The sequence below is a fragment of the Xenopus tropicalis genome, chromosome 5 (assembly GCF_000004195.4).
Source record: "Xenopus tropicalis strain Nigerian chromosome 5, UCB_Xtro_10.0, whole genome shotgun sequence".
Taxonomy (NCBI): Eukaryota; Metazoa; Chordata; class Amphibia; order Anura; family Pipidae; genus Xenopus; species Xenopus tropicalis.
The window spans coordinates 157,624,221-157,631,439 of NC_030681.2; positions in this window are offsets into that span (position 1 = coordinate 157,624,221).

The following is a 7,219-nucleotide window of genomic DNA, read 5'->3' on the forward strand; positions in this document are numbered from 1 at the left end:
TCCAGACATTTTCCTTTAGAAATCTCTAGTGTAATTCAAAATTCATTGTTCCATCAATAATGGCAAGTTGTACAGGCCCAGATGCAGCAAAACAGGCCCAAACTAGAACACTCCCACCACCATGTTTCATAGATACAGGGATAAGGCCATTATGCTGAAATACAGAGTTTATCTTTCTCCAAAAGTAACACTCCTCAAGCCAAAAAAGTTTTATTTTGGTTTCAGCCATCCCCAAAACATTCTTCTAATATCCTTCTGGTTTGTCCACATGATCTTTAGCAAACTGTAGACGGTCATCAATATTTTTAGGGGCTTTCTCCTTGCTACCCTGCCATACACACCATTGCTGATTATTGTTCTCCTTATGGTGGGACTCATGAACATAAACATTCACCAATGTGAGACAGGCCTTCAGTTGCTTATAAGTTACTCTGGGTTCCTGTTTAACCTCTTGGACTATTAGATGCCACCTTGCAGTTGGAGTTATCTTTGATAAGAGACCACTTCTGGGTAGAGTAACAATGGTCTTAAATTTCCTCCATTTGTACACAATCTGTTGATTGGTGGAGTCTACAGTCTTTAGAGACAGTCTTGTCACCTTTTCCAGCTTTATGGGCATCAACAACTCTTTGTTTTCTGAGGTCCTCAGACATCTCCTTTGTTCAGGCCATGATACATATCCACAAATGTGTCGTATGTGTGATCAGGCTTTGATGGATCCCCACTCTTTAAATAAAACAGGGTCTTGCTCACACCTGATTGTCTTCCCATTGACTGAAAACACCGGACTTCTGATTTTATCTTCAAGTTATATGATATGATTCACTTACTTTTGACACACACAGATATGTTATTGGATCATTTTCTTTTAATAAATACATGACCAAATATAATCATTTTTGTTTCATGTGTTACTCTAGGTTTTCTTCATCTACTTTGTTTGAAAATCAGATGATGTTTTTAGGTCACATTCATAAGGTTCACAAACTTTCAAGAACCACTGTATCTATACTAGTTGAAGCCTATAGTTAAAGATAATGAGCCGGAGAGGCATCTTGGCTACAAAATAACTTGCTGGGCTTCAGGGTACAGCAGCTTGGTAATAGGTGCCTGAAACACTAGAATACATTCAGAGTAAAACATATCACCCAGCTATACCGAAAAGTAACTATTGAGATCACTAACATATACTTTTAATGGTTATATAAATCACTTTAAAGGGAAAATATACCCCATATAACTCCTATTTTTTACTAGCTCATTGCATTAACAATATTTGAAGAATAAAAAAGATTTTTTTTTCACAGAAATCTCATTCCACATTCCATTATTTTCCACCCCCTTTGGATCACAATGTAATGTAAACCCTCCCATATCTTACTTCATTGTAAAATAATGGATTCTGGGACTTGAAGTCTCTTTGCTTTATAGAGAATCTATGAAACACCCAAAGCAGAGAAATATTAAATCCTGAAATCCATCAATTCACAACAGAATAATGTTACGTAGGGGGAGCTTTATACATTTAGTGCTATGACCCAGAACTGAGTCTTCCATTGGAATTCCTAGTGGTCCCCAGACAAAGATATTTCCTACAAAACACATATAACATTTAATGCTATTTTTATGTACTTGCTGTGAGTATGAACCCTGGGTGTCCTGTTCTCTGGTGGGTCCAATTAGACCCAGTCTAACACTGAGTCCAACCCACTCCATCACACTCTAAAAATAAGGGGAAAAAAAGTAATAGGTTGAATTTACTAGCAGTCTATGGAATGTGTTATTTCAGCACAGACCTGAGGGTACCTGTAGATCCCTGCGAGCCACGCGATGGACAGAGATGAAACAGAAGACAAGTCTCCTATGAACCCCACAACCTTCCTGTTATTCCAGCAGCTGTAATTTGGGATTGGTTGTTCTGTTCCAGACAGGATGCCAAAAGCACTTGCAAAAGACTTCATTCCCGAGGCACAGGAGTCATAGATCCGATAGCCCAAAGTCACATTAGGCAGGATCTCCGGATCCTTATTGATCTCCTCAATCGTATAAATGAGAACCAGTAGGTGGCGATAGTGTCTGAATGAGATACTGTTATGTAGGGAGAGAGGTTTAAATATTCCAATCAATTAATGAGGTTAAATACAAAGATAATGGTGAGTATTTACATTTACAGTGCATCTGTCTCCTTTCCTTTCCAAATGCAGCATTTGTCCACATATAGATGGAGCCAAGATCCTTTACCACATTGTTGTGTTATGTCTCTTCCAAAAAAAAAAATTATTCACCACCAGGGGACACATGGTCTATGGGGTTTTCTAATGTGTTTTACTGCCAAGTCTTTAAACTCTAGCACCATCTAGAGATTTAACTCCCAAAAAATGGTGTCTGGACATGGTGAGACAAAATGTGAAAACTTGCTGGCTGCATCTGTACTTCCTTTGTCATTGCACCTATGTACCAAGATGTACCCACTGAGATTCCACCTTAGCGTGTGTGTATTTTTTGTGAGTCTGGTGCAAGTTGTGGGTAATGTATACAGTAGGGGTTGTATTACACCCAACAGACAGTATTAAGCAGCATTAGTGTGTGATTCTTATGCCATATATCTATTGTACCCATTTACCCCACCCTATTCATACAGGGCTCTCCCTGCCCCTTGCACCCACAGGCCCAGTACTTAGCGACTGCACCCTATTCATACAGGGCTCTCCCTGCCCCTCACACCCACAGGCCCAGTACTTACTGACTGCACCCACCTTACTAGCACCCCATTCATACAGGGCTCTCCCTTCCCCTCACACCCACAGGCCCAGTACTTACCGACTGCACAAGGCAGGAGTCATGACTTGTTACACTTGTAGTGAGTGGGGAGGTTCAAGTGCAGCTTTCTCCCATTAATGCACCTAGTGTCTGTGCTGATCCATTAATAAATGAGCCCTACCGTTGTTTTATGTATGAAAACATGAATTACATTTATATAAAGTGTATTACTTTGTGCCTTTCTGTCCCACTCTCCCTATAACCCATAGTGACCCAGGCAGCCCATGTCACTCAGTAATGTATAATGGCAAATGGCACAGAGGGGGAAGGTGAGACCTTATACAGGGTTTGTGAGACTGGGAATAAACATTTATAGGAGTTTCATTCATTTCTACATTTACTGTATTTTTCCCTCCACAACTGCGATCTTCTAAAAAAAACATATTGTATTTACTAATACTCTCAACTCAGTACAATGATTCTGTTTATCCTGTAGACATTAAAAAACAAAAGTAACTTCTCCTTACGATACACAAGCTGGGTCATCTATACTTTCAAAACAATTATTGCAGAACATATCATGTATCTGGAGAATTCCCCCAATGATCAAGTCCCCATCACTAAAGTAGTTCATCCTGCTGCTTCTGTTCAGCCGGCACCCAGAGCTGGGACTGGGCATTTCAGCTGCAGAAGGGAGTACCTGGAACATCAGAACCAGTAGCAGAACCTTGAGTCTGGCAGGAAACAGAACTTCCATTGATCTACAGAACTGAGCAAAGACATAATGAAGGTTCCTGGGCTGATGGGGAGACATCCAGTGATAGAGCAGCCAAAGTGTGTCCTTCTGGCATTGGAACAGTAACAGTTCCCTTAGTTATATATCTTCCCTGAACTGCAATCTATGAGCAGCTGCAGCCACTGACATATTTTAGCAGCACAGTTATAGAGTTTCCTAAATCAGCCATAATAGCCGGTGTCCTGCTCTTCCCAATACAGCAGCAGCCTTGGGATTTATGGACTTTGCTTAGAACTTCTCTATCTTTCCATTCTTGGAGCCAAAACTTAAAGCTATGGTTTTTTTTTTTTAACATTATGACAGTAAATAGGCGGTCAACTACCAAGTGCCCTTCGAGTTGAACTTTCTAGTTTCCAGCCTAACTGCTGTTTAGACTGACCACCTTGGTGACCCAGACCTACAGTTTGGGAAAAATGATTTAATGTGTGCAGATGATTTTAAACTCTTTAAAAATCTAAAACAAGTGCAGGGAGTGGGTACTTTACAATATGAGCTTAAGGGGGATTGATAACTGGTCCCAGTGAGCACACAAGCAGACTATCCATGACTGTAATAGAAGTAGAGGTAGACCCCTGAGTTTATTTTATAAGTTCTCTAATGTGACCTGACTAGGTTCTAACTGGTGCTCCAGAGTACTATGGGATTCTCAAGTGGCCCCAGCCAAGGACAATTACTACATATGTGGTTGTGGTAAGCATAGGCTCTAGATGTCTGGTTCTCTGGTGGTCTCTACTAGGCCCAGTCCCACACTAAGCCCAACTCACCCCATCCCCAAAACACACAAAACACAAGAAAAGAAATCAGTAATATTACAATTTATTAAAAGCCTGAGGAACATGTTGCATCCTGAAATATTTTTACTTAGTAGAGCTTCAGCAGGATTCTTCTGAAATGAGACACCTGCAACTGCAGTAATTAAGATTCTTATCGAGAATCGGGCTACAGTTGGACAATTCCATCCAATTTGAAGAAATGAGCCTTGTTGGTTCCATGCTTGAAAGCATAATGGAGAAGCAGATGGTTACCAGCTGGGTATTTTAGTTGGCACCAGGTACCACTGAGGCAGAATCTTTTGAGAAGTCTCTTGTATCAGTACATTTATGACACTGAATCCTTAAAAATATCCAGCCAGGTCACTTCATCAAAGCATAGGTGAAGCATACTTATTATTGTGGACCAATGGTTGGAGAAAGGCATCTTAGTAAACCAAAATGGGTTTCAATAATGAACCCACCAAAGAAACAAGGGGTCTACTCATTGGTGCTCTTAAAGACTTTGGAATCTTAGGCAGGGTATAAATATTAGGTGTTCTAGACTGGTCAACCTTTAAAAATTGTTTAGCCTCCTTATTGATCCGCCCGTACTAGAGGACCATGAATAAGTATTTGTGATGATCAACTCGGTCCCATTTTGCTTCACTGACTAATTTGAAAAACCAGATAAAAACTTTTTGAAAACTTTTGAACTGATGTGGACTGATGTATGTTGGGAAGACAATTACTTTTTTGAGAGAAAGGACTGACTCATAAGACGGCTATCAAGAAAGTAATTTCCAACAAAGAATTGGTTGGCCAAATATATATTTTTTTTGTAACTAACATTTTTATTGAAGGATTTGGGTAGTACAAAAAGGAAAAAGGGGGGGTAGCAGTTTTAACTGCCTTCTGGTAGAATACCATTCAGATAAAAAAAAATTTCATATGAAAACAGATTGTCAGCTCAATGTACCAAAGAAAAAGGAGAAAAAAGTTCATGGACAATGGGAACAGCCAGTAGCTTGATATTTTGTAAAGTTTAGACACCTTTTACATTCCCACTGTAAGATTCTGGTAAAATATAGATATATATTGTGAGTTCCTATATTTTATTAAATCAATAATGAAACCTTTTCTTCTAGTAGAGGAAACAGCCTAATTAGCTTAGCATCTGGTTGTCTGGTCCAAACAATAGGAGTTTCCTAATTTGGGGAAACAAAGGTACTGCTCTGGGAAAGGTTCGGTCACCCCTAAACTCTAATTAACATTATCAAAGGGTGAAAGACACTGGAGCCAGCACTGAATGGATCCCTGGTGATATGCATAATCAGTTAGCCAGGAATGAGACATTGCGGAGACGCAAACATGAAATATCCAAAATGGAGGACGGGTAACTTCCTGTAACTGACTGGTATGTGCTAGCATCATTCAAATGGACCAATCAGGAGAGACTTCTAGAAAGTTCTAGAATCCACCCCTCTCTCCTGTATATAGGTTGGTTTGAGTGGGGCATAGGTAGACTCAGGGCCAGGAGAGCAGTGACCACAGTACCAGATCAGAGGGAATCCTGACATCACGGACCAGGCACTTATCAAACCTAAGGAGAGGGATACTTAGGCTGTATAATCTTCTAGACTCGTTAAGGTTTCTTATAGTGTGTTTATAAGGTGTGGTGTGGGATATTATTATTATTATTTAGGTGGTTGGGTCCCTGGGTTTCATTTGAGTGTATTTAGTTAAGTAAGTATTGTGTATATTTGTAGTTTATTGTTTTGTATGAGATTTTGTGTTATTGTAGTCTATTGTTTATCCATTTTATCTGCTTTATGATTCATGTTTATGTAAATATTTGTTTCCAATTAATATAAAATCATTTTTTACACTTATCGTTCAGTGATCTCTTTTCCACCCTATACTGTAGAACTTTAGTTATATTAATAATCTTACACCACCACTGCATTGCAATTGACTTTGTTCCAATCCCATGGAGGGTTGGAGATCAATATAAGTTGTTACTTCACTGTGAATCCTGATGGATCCAAAGGTTACAGATGGTAGCACCGAAAGGACTAATAAATGAAATGTTGCCAGTTGTTTTTTATAATCTGGTAGGAACCTGCAATTTAATTAAATTAAAATTAAATCAAATTAGAGAAAGAAATAGAATCTGTACAGAAAGAGCTTGATAAGAGCCATTTGGAGAATGATTTCAGACAAAGTTATGATAAATTGAACTCTGAAATAGATTTGAGTTGATCATTATAGAACGAAAAAAGAAAAAGTTGTGGAGAAATAAACAAGATTTTGACATGGCCAATGTCTATCACTGGTAGGGATGTAGCGAACCTCACAAAAAAAGTTCGCGAACCCGTTTGCGAACTTCTGCCAAAAAGTGCGAACTTTTGCGAACTTTGCGAACCCCATAGACTTCAATGAGAAGGCGAACTTTGAAACCTAGAAAAGCCATTTATGGCCAGAAAACTGATTTTAAAGTTGTTTAAAGGGTGCCACGACCTGGACAGTGGCATGCAGGAGGGGGATCAAGGGCAAAAATTTCTCTGAAAAATACATTGTTGTAATCAGTAATCAGAAAATAAAAGCAGTCCTTACGAGGACTATTTGGTTACAGCAGATGAGATCAGAAGGACAGCTGTCCCCAGCAGCTACATACAGAGCAGTAGAAAGTAGATTACTAGTCAGCAAAGCTACCTAAACTGTCCCTCAAACCCCTGACAGCTCTCTCCCTATGCTAACTCATCAAGCACACACAGGCAGAATGTAAAATGGCTGCTGGGCTTCGGTTTATATATGGAAGGGAGTGGTCCGGGGGTGGTCCAGGAGGGAGAGCTGCCTGATTGGCTGCCATGTATCTGCTGGCTCTGGGGTGAGAGGTCAAAATTTGGCTCCA